The sequence below is a fragment of the Rutidosis leptorrhynchoides genome, chromosome 6 (assembly GCF_046630445.1).
Source record: "Rutidosis leptorrhynchoides isolate AG116_Rl617_1_P2 chromosome 6, CSIRO_AGI_Rlap_v1, whole genome shotgun sequence".
NCBI lineage: Eukaryota > Viridiplantae > Streptophyta > Magnoliopsida > Asterales > Asteraceae > Rutidosis > Rutidosis leptorrhynchoides.
Genome location: NC_092338.1, coordinates 328,431,280 through 328,452,887, shown reverse-complemented (window position 1 = coordinate 328,452,887; position 21,608 = coordinate 328,431,280).

The following is a 21,608-nucleotide window of genomic DNA, read 5'->3' as shown; positions in this document are numbered from 1 at the left end:
CCGTCCCTCGACAAAATTTTAAAATTTGTCAATTTTTAAGCGCGGTTTTAAAAGTAAAGATTTTTGGGTTTTTTAAATGTTTTTGGCATACTTTAATTCAATAAGATTAAAAATAATGATAATAAAAGTTCTCTACCCTCCCTTGGGTAGAGCAATTTCGGTTCAACGACCTAATTTTTAACTCACGGCGAATTTTAAAAATCATATTTTTAACTTAACGAAATAAAGTAAATTTTTATTTTTAAATTCACACAAAACATAAATTTAAAATGCATAAAATTAAAAATTCATATTAAAAATTCACACCAAACTTAAATTTAAAATGCATAAAATTAAAAATTCATATTATTAAAAATTCACACCAAACTTAAATTATATTTTTGGTTTTATACATACAAACTTATATTAAAAATATTAATTTTCCAAATATTTACAATTTTAAATATATTGATTTAAAAAGTTTACAATATTATTTTAATATTAATTTTAAAAACAAAGTAAAAATAAAATTAAAAATCTTTTTGGTCTTTCATCCCACTTTAATCAATCAAATATTATCAAAAATATACGCCCCTCTTTTCGGTAAAGTAATTTCGGTTTCATAACCTAGTTTAACTCATGACGAATTTTTGAAATATTTTGGGTTGATTGATTAAAGATATTTATACCTTAAGAATAAACGGTAAATTTCGCAGTGATGTAGTAAATTTTTGTATGATATCAATAATTTCGGTCGCAAGACCTAATTTTATCGAATACCAATTTAATACTTTATAAGGAATAAATTAGCGTTTATTATCAAAAGGTTAAAAATAAAAAAATAAAAATAAAAACTGAAAACTGTACAAACTTACCTGTGAAAAAAATTTCTTAGTGATATGCTCTAGCCCACTCATAAGATAGTCGGACTAATTGGTTTTCCATGGCTACATAGGCGTAACCTCGAGCATTCAACGTTTTTTCTTCTAAACATATGAACGGTCCGTCTCTGCATAAAGTAACAAATTCGATATTGGAATATGTCTGATTCGTCGAGCATTTTCCTTCGTGTGACCATTTTCCGCATTTATGACATCTTTCAAGGTGTCGTGCTCTTCTTTTCGCTACGGATTTTGATTTTCCTTTACCAAATTGTAACTTATTATTTTCGCATCTAGATTCTTTTCTTACTCCGTCCAATTTACCTCTGATTAATGATACTATTTCTCTTGGAAGGGTGTCATTATTACGTTTAGTGATCAAATCGTGTAGCATTAGACCATGGTTTAATTCACAGGAAGTCTTCATCTCGTAAAACCTAAAAAAATAAAAATTCAGAATGGGGGGAGAAGACTAGTTCTTTAGGGTCTGCTAGGGAAAGACCATTCGGGTTCCATTCTCAGAAACTACACAAAAACAGAACATCTAACTCTAACAGAAATACATATTATCCTTAAAATACTTGATTCCCCACACTTAGTTAGCTGTGGTATCGAAATTGTGATTAACTTCGTTATCGACTTCCATTAGACTATCTATGTAATGTTTAACTCTGTGACCATTAACCTTAAATTCAATCCCATTTGAATTTATTAATTCTACAGTTCCGTATGGGAAAACTCTTTTGACTATGAATGGTCCAGACCATCTTGATTTCAATTTTCCAGGAAATAGCTTGAATCGTGAATTGAAAAGAAGAACTCTGTCTCCTTCTTTGAATTCTTTTGAACTTCTGATTCTTTTATCATGCCATTTCTTCGTTCTTTCTTTATAGATTAATGAATTATCGTATGCTTCATGTCTCAATTCTTCTAATTCGTTTAATTGACTTAACCGTAGACGTCCCGCTTCAAGTAAATCAAGATTACATATCTTCAAAGCTCAAAATGCTTTGTGTTCAATTTCTACTGGAAGATGACATGCTTTTCCGTAGACGAGTCTGAAAGGTGTGGTTCCAATTGGAGTTTTGTAGGCTGTTCTAAAAGCCCAGAGTGCATCCTCCAATTTCATGGACCATTCCTTCGGATTTGATCCTACGGTTTTCTCTAGAATACGTTTTAAAGCTCGGTTGGTATTTTCAACTTGTCCACTTGTTTGTGGATGATAAGCAGTGGAGATTTTATGAGTTACTCCATATCTTTTAAGAACTTTCTTAAGTTTATTATTACAGAAATGAGTTCCCCGATCACTTATTAAAGCTTTCGGTGTTCCAAACCTTGCAAAAAGACGTTATAAAAAGTTGACTATAACTCGTGCATCGTTAGTTGGGAGAGCTTGTGCTTCTGCCCATTTAGATACATAATCAATGGCTACGAGAATGTAGAGATTATTATGAAATTTTGGAAATGGACCCATAAAGTCAATACCCCAAATGTCAAATACTTCACATACTTGAATGACATTTTGTGGCATTTCATCACGTTGACTTATTTTTCCGGCCCTTTGACATGCATCACAGGATTTTCAAAGAAGGTGTGCGTCTTTGAAAATTGTAGGCCAATAGAATCCAGCATCGTAAACTTTTCTTGCTGTTAGTTGAGGCCCATAATGCCCTCCTGTTGGTCCTGTGTGACAATGGTTTAAGATTTTACTAGCTTCATCTCCGAATACACATCGGCGTATTATTCCATCGGGACAACTTTTAAACAAATGTGGATCTTCCCAGAAATAGTGTTTTATATCACTAAAGAATTTCTTTCGTTTTTGGTACGATAATCCTTTTTCAAGGAATTCACATACTAAGTAGTTTGCATAGTCTGCAAACCATGGAATTTCATTATAATCTATCTTCAATAGATATTCATCAGGAAAGTTGTCTTGTATGGCCGATTCATTTAGAACTTCTAATTCGGGATTTTCAAGACGAGAAAGATGATCAGCAGCGAGATTTTCTGCTCCCTTTTTATCTCGGATTTCAATATCGAACTCTTGTAAGAGTAAGATCCAATGGATTAATCTTGGTTTGGCATCTTGTTTCGAAAATAGGTATCTAAGAGCAGAATGGTCGGTATAGACCACCGTTTTAGCTAGAACGAGATATGAACGAAATTTTTCAAAAGCAAAGACAATAGCAAGGAGTTCTTTTTCAGTAGTTGTGTAATTTGTTTGTGCTCCTTGTAACGTCTTACTAGCATAATATATATGTTGAAATCGTTTTTCAATCCTTTGTCCTAAAACGGCTCCCATTGCAAAATTACTTGCATCGCACAATAGTTCAAACGGTAAATTCCAATTTGGAGTTATCATAATCGGCGCATTAGTGAGTTTTTCTTTAAGAATATTAAAAGATTTGATACATTCATCTGAAAAGATGAATGGAGCATCCTTTTCTAGGAGTTTATTCATTGGAGTGGCAATTTTAGAAAAATCTTTTATGAAACGTCGGTAAAAACAGGCATGCCCTAGAAAACTCCTAACTCCTCTAACATTGATGGGATGTGGAAGTTTAGCAATTACATCTACTTTAGCTCTATCCACTTCAATTCCTTCCTTTGAGATTTTATGACCAAGAACGATGCCTTCTTTAACCATGAAATGACATTTCTCCCAATTAAGTACTATATTTGATTGTTCGCATCTAATAAGCATTCGTTCAAGATTAACTAGACATGATTCAAATGTATCACCGAAGGCTGAAAAGTCATCCATGAAAACTTCCATGCATTCTTCTATCATGTCGTGAAAAATCGCCATCATGCACCTTTGAAAGGTTGCAGGGGTGTTGCAAAGTCCAAATGGCATGCGTTTGTAAGCAAAAGTACCATAAAGGCACGTGAATGTGGTTTTCTCTTGGTCTTCGGGTGCTATTAGAATTTGAAAATATCCGGAAAAACCATCAAGAAAACAATAGTAACTATTTCCGGCTAATCTTTCCAACATTTGATCAATGAAAGGTAAGGGAAAGTGATCTTTTCTGGTGGCGTCATTTAATTTTCTATAATCAATACAAACACGCCATCCTATTACAGTCCTAGTAGGAATAAGCTCATTTTTCTCATTTGTGATGACAGTCATGCCACCTTTCTTAGGCACGCATTGAACTGGGCTTACCCATGGACTATCAGAAATTGGATAAATTAAACCTGCATCAAGCAGTTTAATAATTTCTTTCTCAACAACATCTTGCATATTAGGATTTAGTCTTCGTTGGCGTTGCACATACGTTTTATGACCTTCTTCCATAAGGATTTTATGTGTGCAATACGAAGGACTTATTCCTTTAATATCATGAATTTTCCATGCAATGGCTGGTTTATGAGCTTTTAGCACAGAAATGAGCTGAGATTTTTCATTTTCAGTAAGAGAAGACGATATTATTACAGGTAATTCGGATTCACCATGTAAATAAGCATATTCCAAATGGTTTGGAAGTGGCTTTAACTCTAGTGTCGATGGTTCTTCTATCGATGATTTATATCGATATCTGTCTTCTTCTTTTAGCATTTGAATTTCTTCTGTTGTTGGTTCATATCCATTAGCCATAAGTGTAGCTAACATTTCAGTTTCATCAATTGGTTCAGTACTTTCTCCTAAAGAACATTCTCCTGTTCCTTGTAGTTCTGGAAATTCTTCTAACAATTCTGCATGTGATTCTATAGTTTGAATATAATAACATGTATCATCTGCAGATTGCGGTTGTTGCATGGCTCTATCCACAGAAAAGGTAACACTCTCGTCCTCTATACTTAGGGTCAGTTTCTTACCAAACACGTCTATTATTGCTTTGGCCGTGTTTAAGAATGGTCTTCCTAATATGAGAGGAACTCGAGAATCTTCTTCCATGTCCAGAATAACAAAATCTACTGGAAATACTAAAGTACCAACTTTAACTAGCATGTTCTCCATTATCCCTTTACGATATTTTACTGATCTATCGGCTAGTTGTATTCTTATTCGTGTTGGTTTCAATTCTCCAAGGTCTAGTTTAGCGTATAGTGAATACGGCATTAAATTTATACTAGCACCTAAGTTTGCCAATGCTTCTATTGAACTAAGACTACCCAGAAAATATGGAATTGTGAAACTTCCTAGATCAGATAGTTTTTCTGGTATCTTATTCAACAGAACTGCTGAACAATTAGCATTCATAGTAACAGCCGAGAGTTCTTCCATTTTCTTTCTATTTGTGATTAGATCTTTCAGAAATTTAGCATATTTAGGCATTCCTGAAATTACATCAATGAAAGGAAGATTTACATTTATCTGTTTAAACATATCCAAGAATTTGAATTGCTCGGCTTCAAGTCTCTCTTTTCTCATTTTACTCGGGTAAGGAAGTGGTGGTTGGTATGGTTTAACATAAGGTTTATCCTTAACTGTGTTATCTTCATTAACCTTTTCAACTACCAGTTCTTTTTCCTTATCTTGATCAGATTGTGGTTCTTTTAGAGTAGGAATAGCTTCCTCAGAAATTACAAGTATTTCAGGTGGTTTAAGTGTAATACCACTTCTTGTGGTAATGGCTTTAGCTGTTTCATTCTGAGGGTTAGCATTTGTATCACTAGGTAGACTTCCCGGTTTTCTTTCACCTATCAACCTTGCTAGGTTGCTTACTTCTTGTTCCAAATTTTGAATAGAAGCTTGTTAATTTCTAAATACTTGAGCATTTTGTTCATTGGTTTGTTTCTGAGATGTGAAAAACTGTGTTTGAGATTCAACTAGCTTCGTAATCATATCTTCTAAATTTGGCTTTTTATCATCGGTTTGTGGTGGTTTATTTTGAAAATTAGGTCTTTGCTGATTGTAAGTATTATTGGATACTTGTTGATTACTAGGACCTTGTTGGTTGTTGTATGGAACATTTCGGTTATAATTCTGGTTTTGATTGTAGTTTGGTCTTGGCGGTTGATAATTATTCTGATAATTATTTCCAGGCCTTTGGTTTATGTATGAAACATTCTCTCTTTGTTTCATTGTTAGTTCAATACTGAGACAATCTTTGGTCAAATGTGGTCCTCCACACTGCTCACAACTAATTCGTATTGAGTGAATATCTTTAGTCATCTTTTCCATTCGTCTCTCGACAGCATCTATCTTTGCGGAAATGGAATCTAAGTCATGGCTAGAATCGGCTCTAGCTGCTTTAGATGATCTAACGATATCTTTTTCTTGGTGCCACTCATGTGAGTGGGAAGCAGTGTTATCAATAATTTTATAAGCATCAGTTTCTGTTTTCTTCATAATAGAACCACCAGCTACTATATCTATGTCTTTTCTTGTAGTGATGTCGCATCCTTGGTAGAATATTTGTACTATTTAACAGTTGTCTAAACCATGTTGCGGACATCCTCTCAATAACTTTCCAAATCTGGTCCATGCCTCATATAGAGTTTCATTTGGCTTTTGTGTGAACGTAACAATTTCTCCTTGAAGTCTCACGGCTTTGGATGCCGGAAAGAATTGTTTGAGAAATGTTTCAACTAAAACGTCCCATGTATCAATCGCCCCTTCAGGTAACGATTCTAACTAATCTTTGGCTTCTCCCTTTAAAGTCCAGGGAAATAACATGAGATATATCTGTTCATCCTCTACTTCTCTTATTTTAAATAGAGTGCAGATCCTATTAAAGGTACGAAGATGTTCATTTGGATCTTCCATCGGTGCACCACTAAATTGGCATTGATTAGTCACCATGTGTAGAATTTGTCCTTTGATTTCATAATCTGGCGTATTAATGTCAGGTTGAGTAATTGTGTGACCTTGGCCAGTGCGTTTAGCTCTCATTCGGTCTTCCATACTTAGAGGTTCCAGATTCTCCATAATTGAATTTGTTGAATCTGAATCACTATAGGATTCTGATTTGATGGTTAGTTCCTTGACAATCTCCGTTTGAATGATTGGTGGTTCCGGACGAAAGATTAGTGGTTCAGGATCTATGAATTGTCCCTGAATATTCTCCGGATTCTCAATTGTGAGGTCGGGTTCAAAAAATGGATTATCGGAAATTTGAATTGGAGTACTTGGTCGACTGGATGACGATTCTAAAGAAAAATTAACGGCGACAATATTTGCTAGATGTCTTGATCGAGTTACAGGTGGTGAACGTACAAAAGGTGGTGATCGTTTTGCTCGGTGCATTCACTGAATATCCTATTAGTTATAAAAATAAGAAAAATTATATAAGTTATCCAATTAATAGACTTTTCTGATTTTGCCCACGTTGCGAATAGCCAAAAGATGCAGCAGAGGGGCAGGATTTGTTTGGTCTCAATATAATTGAGTACTGTTTGGCTCCAATAACCCGGTCCACGTACAAATCTAACTATTACTACGAACCAGAAATTTTTTATGTCTATCAATTTAACCACTTAAAATAATTTTTCGTAATTTAAAGAAATTTTAGATAAGAAATAGAGAAAATTCTAAGTCCTAAAAACTAGGATGGCGAGAAATAAGAAAGAAAAAGAGCGCGTCGAAAAACGTCGAAAAAATAAAAAGCGTCGAAAAATAAAATAAAAATAAGAAAGTAGCGCGTCGAAACTTAAAAAAGAACTAAAAACTAAGAATTAAAAGTTGCGTCTAAAAATATTAAAGCTTAAAAGAAATACTATATCCCAAATGGCAATAACTTAAAAAGGTACTAAAATATAAAAAAAACGGCGTCGCAAAATTCTAAAGCACCTATATCTTAGTCTAAAGAAAAAGCACTCAAGGGATTTTACGGCAAATTTTAAAAATCTAGAAATAAAAATAACTATGGCAAAAAACTATGACTTAAAACTAAATACGAGCGAAAAATACAAATATTACGTTAAAACGAATAAAAAGGGACAAAATATAAAAATATACTTAAAGTTGTAAAAAGTACAATTTTTATAAAAATATTATTTTTATATTATCTATTTTATAAAACTATTAATTTTATAATTTAATTAAACTAACTATAACTTAAATTACAAATTAAATAAAAACTAAAACTAAATAATAAATTAATTATAACCTAATTAGGGTTTTATAATAATAATTAAATATACACCGTAATTAATGCTGAATTAGGGTTGTTTGTGGCCTGTCAGAAGACCTCATGCGATCGCATGAGTTTTTGCCTTCGAACTCATGCGATCGCACGAGCTAGGTTTTTGGGCCACGGTCTGGGCTGCTATAGTACCAGGCCGAGAGTTTTTTTTTTCTGTTTTAATGATTTATATATTTATATAAATTAATTAAAACTTATATTTTTATAAAATAAAGATAAAGAAACTTTTATAGAACTTATATATTTAACAAACTCTTAAAAATATTTATATTTTTGTTTTTCTTTTTATATTTTTGCAATTTAAAACGTATTTTTACAAAAACGTATTTTTACAAAAGGAAACTAAAAATTAATAAAAATCTTTTTTTTATTTATATATATAGCATTGCGCTTCCGGCGTTTAAGCAGAATTGTTCCCCGGCAGCGGCGCCAAAAATACTTGATGTTATGCGAGGTGTATATGAAATAGCTTATATTTTACTAGGAAAAACTATTAAATACGATACAATTTTACACAAGATATTTATTTATTTATAGAATGTATATACTTAAACCTTGCTACAACACTTATAGGCAGTGTACCTAATCGTACAGTAGTGTAGTTTTTAGTAAGTCCGGTTCGTTCCACAGGGAAATCTTTTAAACAAAGCTTAACGCTATATTAGTTTTAATTTATAAATATACAAATATATATATAAGTAATATTATTATTATAAAATGGGGTTTTTACCGTTTAATGAATGGTTTGTCGATTTTTAAAACTTTAGTCGCAGTTAAAACCTAATGTAAAATATTAAATAAATAAAAGACTTAATTTAACGCATAAAGTAAATAACGATAATGAAATTGCGATAAATAAAAGTGCGATAAAATAAACTTGCGATAAAATAAACTTGCGAAAATTAAAAAGTACGATAATTAAAAGTGCAATTAAATACAATGACAATAAATGAAGGTGCGATAATTAGAAGTGCAATTAAATATGAAAATAAAGGAATTATGCTTATTTAAACTTCTGTAATCATGATGTTTGACGTGTTGATTTTAGTTTATTCCCATGGGTTAATTGTCCTTTATCCTGGATTATTTAATACGTCCGTCTGATTTTTGTCCATAACAGTCCATCAGTCATAAATATAAAGTGCGATTGTCCTCGTCAAATTATCCTTATACCCGAAGTCAAATATTCCAACTAATTGGGGACTTAAACTGTAACAAGGTTTTAATACTTTGTTTAATAATTAACCCAGGTTATCGACTGCGTGTAACCCAAGGTTTTAATACTTTGTTATCAATTATGCCAAGTGTCCTTGTACATAATTTCACCCCCGTTTTAATAATTCCATAGACTATTAATCCATTCCCGTGTCCGGTTAAATGAACGATTATTTGTATATATAAATATCCAGCCCATCGTGTCCGATCGAGTGTATATGGTTATTTATATGTACGTCCAATTGTAAATCTTTATATTAAAATTAACAAACTATCATTTAGTTAAACAAATATAAAGCCCATTAATAGCCCATAGTCTAATTTCCACAAGTGTCGTTCTTTTGTCCAAACCCCAATTATGGTACAAAGCCCAATTACCCAATTTTAAATATTTTTAGCCCACCATCATGATTACTTCGGTATTAAATAAGCATAATAATAACTTAGCTACGAGACATTAATGTAAAAAGGTTGAACATAACTTACAATGATTAAAAATAGCGTAGCGTTACACGGACAGAATTTCGACTTACACCCTTACAACATTCGCTAACATACCCTTATTATTAGAATTTAAAATTAAAATTAAAATTAAAATTATAATATATATATATATATATATATATATATATATATATATATATATATATATATATATATATATATATATATTACGTATGAAGGAAGAAGAAAAAAATGTGTTTTACTTTGATCAAAACCGCGAGTTTTATAGGCATGTCAGCTGCTACAGGGGCTCATGCGATCGCATGAGCTTTGCTCCTCTAGGCCATGCGATCGCATGGCCTGCTGGAGAGGCTCACATGTCTTTGTTTTTTCTGCTGACGGTTTTTATAATATAATATAACATATATATTAATTTTAAGAATTAATTATATATTATATTATATTAATGTGCATAGTTGACTTGTAATTTTTAGTCCGTTGCGTAGAGCGTTGAGAGTTGACTCTGGTCCTGGTTCCAGATTTTTGAACGTCCTTGCGTACAATTTAATATCTTGTACTTTGTGTTTCGCGTCTTGTACTCTTGTAATTTTGAGACGTTTCTTATCAATAATTGGAACCTCTTTGATTGTACTTTGTACTTTTGAGCTTTTTAGTCGTTTGTGTCTTCAATTCATCGAATCTGTCTTTTGTCTTCACCTTTTATTATTTAAACGAATATCACTCGTAAATAGAACAATTGCAACTAAAAGCTTGTCTTTCTTGAGGGATAATGCTATGAAATATATGTTCGTTTTTAACATTATCACCCGTCGAAGATAAGCGACAAGCACTCGCAAGATTTTCATTTGAATATTTAAATGAAGATATTATAAACACCACATTCACTATCACGTTCTCATACTCTACCATTCATATCTCACTTGTCAGCAACAGTTTCACACATGAACATTTTAAATTCCAAGAACTTATAATAGTGATTAACCACATTTAAATTCAATAGTTTTCATTAACTTGTAACATTTTTGCTTAAATATCCTCAAAATTTTCAAAAATCATTCACTTGATCTTCATCAAACTTTTTCCAACTCGTAACCTCCAAAATATGAAAATTCTGTCATTCTTGCAAATTTTATAAATCGTATATAATAAAGTAAATAAAACTTACCTTTACTTATTTTTGACTAGTACAAATATAATTATACTCTCACTTTTACAAATCAATTATTTTCAAAAGATATTTTACATAAAATAGTACATGTTGTATATAACTCTAGTTTTACTAAGAACTTCGTTTTTTTTTTTAATTGTCACCTTAAACGGATCGAACATTTGTACAAATTTTCATTGCTTGTTTATATAAAAATTTTCGTATTATTCTACACCACAATTCCTTTTGCTCTTCGAAACTTATCATTAAGTTCATCATTCAAAACCCTTTGTTCTCATCAACTTTTTCCTTTAAGGTTGAGAAGTTTTTACTTCCAATATTTCATGGCTAAACCACAACACCCTCGTAAATATCAATTATATAATTCAATATTTTGTGGCAAATGCAATCATTTTCGGAAATTTCCTCACCCGGTGTAAACTATTCTATGTAGCCAGTGATTTATATTTCTTCTCATCAGCACTTAAATTCATAAGTGAATGATAAATTGACTCGTCATCTGTGCGAGAATGTCTTTCTCAGCAAGAGATCACATCTTTCGCACGGTTTCCTATCAGGAATATAATTTATGATCCTCGCTATCCTCTCTAAAGAAGTTACCTTAAACGTTTATGACATTTATGTGTTTACTCTAAACATTTCTCCCTTCGTGGGTTGCAACTGGACATTATCTTAGTCAAGTTTTGATCCCTGATTTGACATCATGATCATAAAGTTACATTCTACAACGAGCTATCAAAAACTCTTTCCAAGGATAAGTTCGCATGAATTATAATCTTTCGTTGATCTTTCATACCATTATGGCTTACTTTGCATATAAGCCTGATTAGTGACTCCTCAGCTGGAATCTTGTTCCGTCTATTCACATTAGATATTTCTTGAAAACTAAAGGTATCATGTCCATGGTTATCTTCCGGAATTTGAAGACTGTACCATCTCTAACAAACACAAGTCATGCATCAAACTACATGGCTTTGATCTCCAAGTACTACTCTCTGATTGTCTGCCCTAGTATGGCGACATAAGCGCGCAATGGTTTTAAATAAGTTTAGTAATGTTCATGGCACGTTTCAAGTATCTTATTTACTAAAATGCTTGTAACATCACAATCCCTTTTGAGAAAACCTAGTCAGGTGACACTCATAATTCCTTTGAAAGACCTCCGCGTTGATAATAAAATGCACTACATAGGAGAACCTGTATAAGCTATGGGTCATAAGATTCAAACGCTTAGTACAGGGCAATATTCCTATTGTTAAAGTCCGTTGGAATTCGCATAGAGGCCCCGAGTATACCTAGGAACGTGAAGACCAAATGAAGCGGAAACATCCCCATCTTTTCTAAACTGAAACTTCGGGACAAAGTTTAAATTAACGGGGAGGTACTATAACAACCCTCACATTTCCGTTCTGAAATTACCAAAATACCCTTAGAGTTTTTCATTTGTCCCTCTGAGTAATTAATTTAGGGTTGTTATCCATTACGACCAATGAACTAAAAATTTATGCTTTTATTAAATGATCGTATTTATATTAATACCTTAATATTATATAAAACCCTAAACCTAACCTTATATATATATATATATATATATATATATATATATATATATATATATATATATATATATATATATATATATATATATATATATATATATATATATATATATATATATATATATATATATTAATACTAATACCATTTAATATTAAATATTAAACCCAAACCCTAATAACTAATATTATTATTAATATGAATGTTATTATTATGATCAAAATAAAATGTATCTAAAATAAATGTAACTTTGATAAAAAAAATAAATATATATATAAAATGCCGAAAAAAATAATAAATAAATAATTATATGAATATAAAAGGGACGGTGGTAAATAAAAAAAGAGGAAGAGACTTGATCATTAAGTAAATTGCTAATCCTAATTTAAACCTAACATCTTCATCTTAATCCTTGATCCCTAAGTCACCTCCTAGAATCCTAATGTGATTATAATACATCCTAATCTCCTATATATAAAAAAAAAAAAAAACCAATTAGCTTGATCTTTTCTTATCACATTTGCATCATAAATTAAAACACAATTCCCTCTCCCATTCTTGTTTGTGTTAGTTGATAGTTTCAGCAGAAAAACCCCATCACCATCGACTCATAAACTATCCAAAACAGCCCCTCAACAAGTCTGCAGTCGACCACTCTTCACATCCCTTCCTGTCGCCACCTTTTACAGCCCAAACAGCCCTTTTTCGCCTCCTTGTTTGCTACTGTAGTAACCCTTCAAGTCGACACAAGAACAGCCCCAAAAGTGCTCCTGTTGCTGCTATAATTCGCCACAAAAACAGCCCACTCCGTTGCAACCCTGCTGCATTTTTTTTTGCACCTTATGCGACACCCAAACAGCCACCTGCAGCTGCGAATTTACAGCCATCACCACCGCCATCTACAGCCCTATGTTACTATTACGAACCACCACCAACACCTGCTTGTACTTGCTGCAATTCGTGACCCAAGACAGTCCCTAAAGTTGACTTTTTGTTGCTTAGGTTGCTGCCTTTTTCTTGCTTGATTTTCTGCTGGTGATACGTGACCCAAACAGATCCAAGAAAACCTTTGTTGGCTCATGTTTTACTGCTAGAATTCTATCTCAGTTTGACTCACAATCATCATCTTTTTATTGATCTTAAGTCTTAAGGTATCTCTAAAACCTAAAGCTAATCATACTTTTAACTTTGTTTAGTTATTATGTTTTTAATTATGATCTTAAAATATGAATAATTATAAATAGTATGGTTAATAAGATTAAGGCTTATGAATATAAACTTGGAACATATAAGTAAAATTATAATGATATGGGATGAATGATGAATAATTAATTAATTAATGATTATGAGATAGTAAAGATAATAATTATGAGAATTAGAAGTATTATGATTAAAGATTATGAATTTGATTATGGTTAATAAAAATAAAAGGGTTATGATTTTATGAACATGAATATGATTAATAAGAATGATTATAAGAATATGATTAGGATTAAGTATGATCATGAATTATGAATATGAATAATGATTATGAGAAGTGATTATAATACAGGTAATTAATGGTTATGAATAAGTATGATGTAACATGAAACAAGTTAATGAAGTTAAGGTTATGGATAGATAATATGGTTAGTAAGATTAAAGGTTAAAAATATGGTGGATATAAACTATATAAAAAAATTATGATGATTATAAAACTAGATTAAAAAGTTAAAGATTATGAAGCATGAATATTTATGATTAAGTATTGTAGTTAAAAGGTTAATGATTTTATGTACGAAAGAAGATTGGTAAATAATAATGATAATGGTTCACATGCATGCATGCATACGTACGTATGTACATGTGTATATTGTAAGTATATGCTTGTGTGTATATGTATATATATACATACGTGTATATGTATGTGTACATATGTATGTATATGTACGTGTGTATGAATGTATGAGTGTGTATTGTGTACGTTATATAGGGTTAGTAGAACATGAAAAGTAAAGTAGTTATATGTATATATATGTACCACCTTTACATTTACGTATATATATATATATACATATATATATATATATATATATATATATATATATATAATATATATATATATATATATATATCATATAGCTATAGACACATACATGTATGATAATATGTATATGTAACATGTATTAATGGGATTACTTAATAGTTGATTGATTAAAGAATAATACTACTATTATTATTATAACTCATACACTTATCTATATAGTAACACTTAAGTACACTAAGTATATTATCACTTATATAAATAAAACTTTTTTGAAAACGGTCACTGTTAATATAGTTCGCTATATTAATAAACATACTTTATGTCTATTAGACATTAACTAATTAAACATTATATCTCTAGGTTGAGATCTCCGATTACATACTCCATTCTTACGACTTGCGTGGAATATCTATCTGCTATTAAGGTGAACTTCATAGCCCCTCTTTTTACTATTTCTTAACTGTTTTATAACTATGGGGTGAGACACATGCTTGCTTTTAAACTATTTTACGTTTAGACGCAAGTACTCAAACTTTATTTTGATTAGTTCAAACCGTTGCTAATATGCTTTGATTCATGCTAAATCCCTACCATGATATCGTTAATTGCTACGTATAAAGGCAAGCTTAGTTATTGTGAATAGCGCTATTGAGAGTGACGTCTCTATCCGGATGACCGATGGTCAATGGATACATAATAATGATTCACGACACGAACGTGATGTGTTTAGGGTAACTTATGGTTAGTATCGATATCATATACACCAGCACTACTACCGAACTGATTAAACTCTATAACTAAATCTTGTGGTCTAAAAACTTGTTATGATTATTAAACCTATGTTGTTCATTCAACCATTTTTGGTTGACACTTTTAAGCATGTTTTGTGTAGGGTACTTAGATATATTGCTTCCGCTATAGAACTCTGCTGTTACTTAGAAGTCAAGCCGAGCACTGGGACCAGAGTTAACATCCGCGTCAATGACGATTTTGGCGGGGTGTTACATAATTTTTTGTCGAAATTTAAAGATTAAAAATTCTATGTCCTAAAACTAGCGCGTAGAAATGAAAAAGAAAAAAAAAGCGTCGAAAAACGTCGAAAAATAAAAATGAGAAAGAAAAACGTCGAAACTTAAAAGTCAAAAAATTAAATCTAAAAAGTTGCATTTAAAGGTCTAAAGGTAAATGCAATTTTATTCGAAAAACGGCAATTACTTAAATTGGCACTAAAATCTATTAAAAACTAAAGCGAAAAACGGCGTCGCAAAATTATAAAGCACCTAAATTCTAAATTTAAAGAAAAAGCACTTAAGGGATTTTACGGCAAAACATAAAAGTCTAGAAATATAAAATTAACTATGGCAAAAACTATAACTTAAAACTATATATTACGAACGACAAATATTACGAAATAAACGATAAAAATATAAATTATAACTAAAATGATAAAAATACAAATTTTATAAAAAAATATTATTTTTATGTTATTATTGTATAAAAATATTAATCTATAAATTTAATAATAATATTAAAACTTAATATTACTAATTATATATTAAAACTTAGAAAATTAAATAAATAAACTCTAATTAATAACAATAATTTAATTAAACCCTAAAAATTAAATATTAAATAAAAATTTAACCTAAATTCGTAATTAATGCAGCTAGGGTTGACCTGTCGGACGACTCAGCGAGTGCGGTCTGCTGGTGCCAGAAAAGCTCCGCGAGTGCGGAGTTAACTGTGCAGTCTCAAACTGGTTCGGCAGGTTCAGTTTTTTTTTAATTTTTATATTGTTTTTCTAAAAATTATATATAAATATATTTATAAAAATATAAATTAAAAATACAGCGTTTCACCGAGTCCCCGACAGCGGCGCCAAAAACTTGATTTGTGCAGCGTGGGTTACGAAATACTATTATTTTTAATACGAAATACGGTACAATTTACACAAGTTTTAATTATTTATTTACAGATTGGATATACCTAAACCTTGCTACAACACAATAGGCAGTGTACCTAATCGTAGAGTAGTATAGTTTTTAGTAAGTCCGGTTCGTTCCACAGGGAGACGGCTTATTTTACACTATATTTTTATATAACTATATTTGTACAAAATATAAATATATATATTGCAATTATTATTATTATAAAAAGGGGGTTTTACCGTTTAATGATCGGTTTGCGAATTTTATATTTTAAGCGAAGAATAAAGTAATGACGATATTTATCTAACGATAAAATAAATAACAATAATTAAAATAACAATAAATAAAAGTACGAGGAAATATGAAATAAAATATATTATGCTTATTTAAACTTTCGTAATCATGATGTTTGACATTTTGATTTAATTTATTACCCTAGGTTAATTGTCCTTTGTCCTGGATTATTCGATAAGTCCATCTGGTTTTGTCCATAATAGTCCATCAGTCATAATTATAAAGTGCTAGGGTCTTCGCCAAATTAACCTTATACCCGAAGTCAAATATTCCAACTAATTGGGGATTTAAACCGTAATAAGGTCTTAATACTTTGTTAAATGATTACACCAGGTTATCGACTGCGTGTAATCCAAGGTTTTAATACTTTATTAACAATTACACCAATTACCCTTGTATGTAATCCACCCCTGTTTTAATGAGTCCATTGACTATTAATCCATCCCCCGTTTCCGGTTAAATGAATAATTATTAGTATTTATAAATATCCCGCCTGCCGTGCCCGATCAAGCGTATGTGGTTATATATAACTACGTCAAATTGTAAATATCTATATTAATCAAATATAAAGTCCATTAATAACCCATAGTCCCATTTCCACAAGTGTCGTTCTTTTGTCCAAACCCCAATTATGGTCCAAAGCCCAATAACCCCGTCTTAATATTTAGCCCAACATCACGATTACTTCGGCTCAAATAAGCATTATAATAACTTAAATACGAGACATTAATTTAAAAAAGAGAACATAACTTACATTGATTATTTATCGCTTAGCTTTACACGGACAGAATTTCGACTTTAAAACCCGTAAAATAACCTTTACATTACCCAAAATAAACTAATATAAAACTAAACTATATTATATATATATATATATATATATATATATATATATATATATATATATATATATATATATATATATATATATATATATATATATATATATATATATTAAACAGAGAGTGAGATTGAATTGGGATGGTGTATGGATTCAGCAGATGGCTCGAGCTTTTATAGGCACATTTTTTTATCCTGGCGGCTCCGCGAGTGCGGAGGTTTTGTGCCTCATAGCTCCGCGAGTGCGGAGGTACTGAATCCAGCTCACACTTGTTTTGGAACTTAGCTTATCGACGTTTTATTTAATTATAAATATAATATATAAATAATTTATATAATAATTTATATATTATATTATATTCTTGTGCATAGTTGACTTGTAATTTTAGGTCCGATGACTTGCGCGTTGATGCTCGGTTCATGTCCTGGTTCCGGATTTTCGAACGTCCTTTCGTATAATTTAATATCTTGTACTTTGCGTTTTGCGACTTGACTCTTGTCAATTTTAGACGTTTCTCATCAATAAATTTAACCACTTGAATTGTATCTTGTACATTTGAGCTTTTTGGACGTTTGCGTCTTCAAATCTTCGTTTTTGCCTTTTGTCTTCGCACTTATTTATTTAAACGAATATTACTTGAAAATAGAACAATTGCAACTAAAAACTTTACATATTGGAAGGATATTGCTACTAAATATATGTTCATTTGGAGCACTATCAATGACCTCACTCAAATTTCGGGACGAAATTTCTTTAACGGGTAGGTACTGTGATGACCCGGAAAATTCTGACCAAATTTAAACTTAATCTTTAACGTTTCCGACACGATAAGCAAAGTAAGACAAACTGAATCTCAAAACTTTTGAACTATTCAATTATCCTTCGTTTATTCACGATGATGCACGAATAATTATATGTAAATAGATACATATATTATAACTTGAAAACGTAACAAAGTGTTGAATATATGATACTGTGCATTAAACTTATTGATTTGATTATCTGATTGATATATTTAACTACGGAGTTAAAAGAGTATGCCAAACGATTAAATTAAAAGATATTTATTGAGTTCCTTAAGGATTATGATATTATTACAGGTCTCTGTTGTGAGGTCCACGTTGATTTGGGAAATCATTCATTTTTTTAACGGTATTCAGAATAATTGGTAGATTGTTTGTTTAAATAACGTAATTTGGACACATACAATAATAAGGAATATTAACTGTTAATAACTTGCGATATGTATTTTAAAACGTGTTTATTAAGATTGAAAATATATATTTAACAATATGATAAAATGTAATATTAATTTGGTTATAAAACGTTTGATAATACTATTATATTAGTAAATAATGAGAAGTTGATTTATAGAAGTAAATGACCAAAACACTCAAGTGTATAAGTTACAATTCTATTGATATAGTTTATGGATAATTTAACTATATAATTTGACAAATGTATGAGTCACGAAATATAAAGAGCGAGTTTTCTCAGCGTACGAAAGGACATTTGAAAAACAGAAAATGGGACATAAGTCGAGTAACGACGTACAACTTATCGGAACAAAAGTTACAAGTTAACTATGCACGTAAATATAATATAATATATAAATAATTATATAAATTAAATATATTATATATATTATATTTAAATATGTCGACAAGCGTTAGGACAAAAACATGTGAGCTGGAAAAATAAGGCCATGCGATCGTATGGCCAGTGGCCTTCAAACCCATGCGATCACATGGGAGGTCTGGCCAGGAGAGGTCTATAAATCTCGTCGATTTCGGGCTCAGTTTACACACATATATATTCATTTTACTCCGTATTTATATTATTATTATTATTATTATTATTATTATTATTATTATTATTATTATTATTATTATTATTATTATTATTATTATTATTATTATTATTATTATTATTAAGATTAATATTATTATTAATCTTATTATTATTAGTATTATTAATTAGTATTATACATGAAATACTACGACGAGGTTATGAGCGTGTCACTTTTAAAAATGGATTTTCGAGCGGGATAGAGCTAAGAAAACTATGGGTTATAACTATGGAGGTTATGGGTAATGTTCATGGGTATTATTGGCAAGTCAAACCTTGTGTTTATCATCTCCGTTGTGTCTACATACTTTCCTGCAATATTGAATCACAATATTGATACGTGAGCATTCATATCTTATCTTTTATATATTAATAGTGTATACATGTCTAGTGCTCGAGTATATATGTTTAGGCATGCTTGTATGCTAAATTTCGTCGTTAAACAGTTTATGATGAATCACTAATTAAATTCATATATTACTGATAAAAGGTATATGATATGCATGTTTTTGGAAAGCTGGCGGAAAATCAATAACTTTTCATTTAGATATCGAATAGTTTCGATGAATGGATTTAAAGATATGATCAACTGAATTATGATTGAGGTTAATTGAAATTGCTTTTGAATCTGCAATTAAGATTTAAACAACTTGTTTACGAGATTGATAAAATAGATTTTTAAATATTACCAGCCGAGTAAATGAATCATTATTTAAGGCACGTCTCGTTTTGTTGAACAATTGTCAAAATTGACTGTTTTATCATGTTTTAAAGCCTTATAAAAACTATAGACTAATTTTACAAGAATTGGGAAACTATGTGAAATATTAAAATGTTTCGATTGCCATGATCATTCAACTATAGTATTAAGTCAGAATGACTTTTTGAAATGACTTTTGATAAACTTTTGTATGTTGATCTCGAGCATTAGGATTATGATACACTATGACCTGACCTAGCTTGATAGACATTTATTGACCAACATATGTTCTCTAGGTTGAGATCTACGATTATTTGGTAATCCGAGTTTCAGTCACATTTTGGTGAACGACTTTATATGCTGCTAAGGTGAGTTTCATTTGCTTCCTTTTTAGTTGCTTTTGCAATCTATATTTTTGGGCTTAGAATACATGCACTTTATTTTAAACACAATGGATACAAGTACATACTTCTACACTGAGTTTGAACCGAAAATCCCTTAGCTTTGGTAACTAGTAACTACCAGTTATAAAAACTGGTGAGCGCGAGTAGTTGTATATGGATCCATAGGGCTTGACTTCCCCGTCTGTTCCAGGTATAGAAACCCTAGCCTGAACTATAAAACAGACGTATGCTATTTGAGTTTAGTACATGTTGGATTGCGTGTATTGTACATGTTGGTTGCATGTATATTAAAACAGGGGTATTATTATATAGACGTTAAATCTTAGTTACCAGGGTGCTCAATCTTGTAGAATATTTTGATAAACGTTTCTGGATGAAACAACTGAAATCTTGTGATCCACCTTTATATACAGATTATACGAAATATTAAAACTATGAACTCACCAACCATTGTGTTGACACTTGTTAGCATGTTTATTCTCAGGTTCCCTAGAAGTCTTCCGCTGTTTGCTTATATGTTAGACAAGCTATGTGCATGGAGTCTTACATGGCATATTTTTCAAGGAAACGTTGCATTCACCAAATCATCACCATGTATCTTATTTTGACTGCATTGTCAATGGAAGTACTATTGTAAACTATTATTTACGATGATTGTCTATATGTAGAAATCATCAGCTGTTGAAAACCTTTGATTTAAATATTCATTTATGGTGTGCCTTTTCAAAAGAATGCAATGTTTACAAAACGTATCATATAGAGGTCAAATACCTCGCAATGAAATCGATGAATGACGTGTTCGTCCATATGGATTTGGAGCGATCGTCATATATATATATATATATATATATATATATATATATATATATATATATATATATATATATATATATATATATATATATATATATATATATATATATATATATATATATATATATATATATATATATATATATAATTTTATATATTAATAGAGGTATATATGAAATTCTCTCTTCAATTTAAATTTATAAAAGGGAAATTGGGTAAAATGCATCCATTTCCCAAAATGTTTAACAATATGCTTTCAAAATTTCAGATTTCAATAATGCCCCCTAACCACGCGTCACACATTGTAACGCCCCAGCCCGTTTTCCAACCGAAACACGCTTATTTTTTTTTTTTTTTTTTTTTTTACAAAATCAGGTTTTGGCCAAATGGAGCGC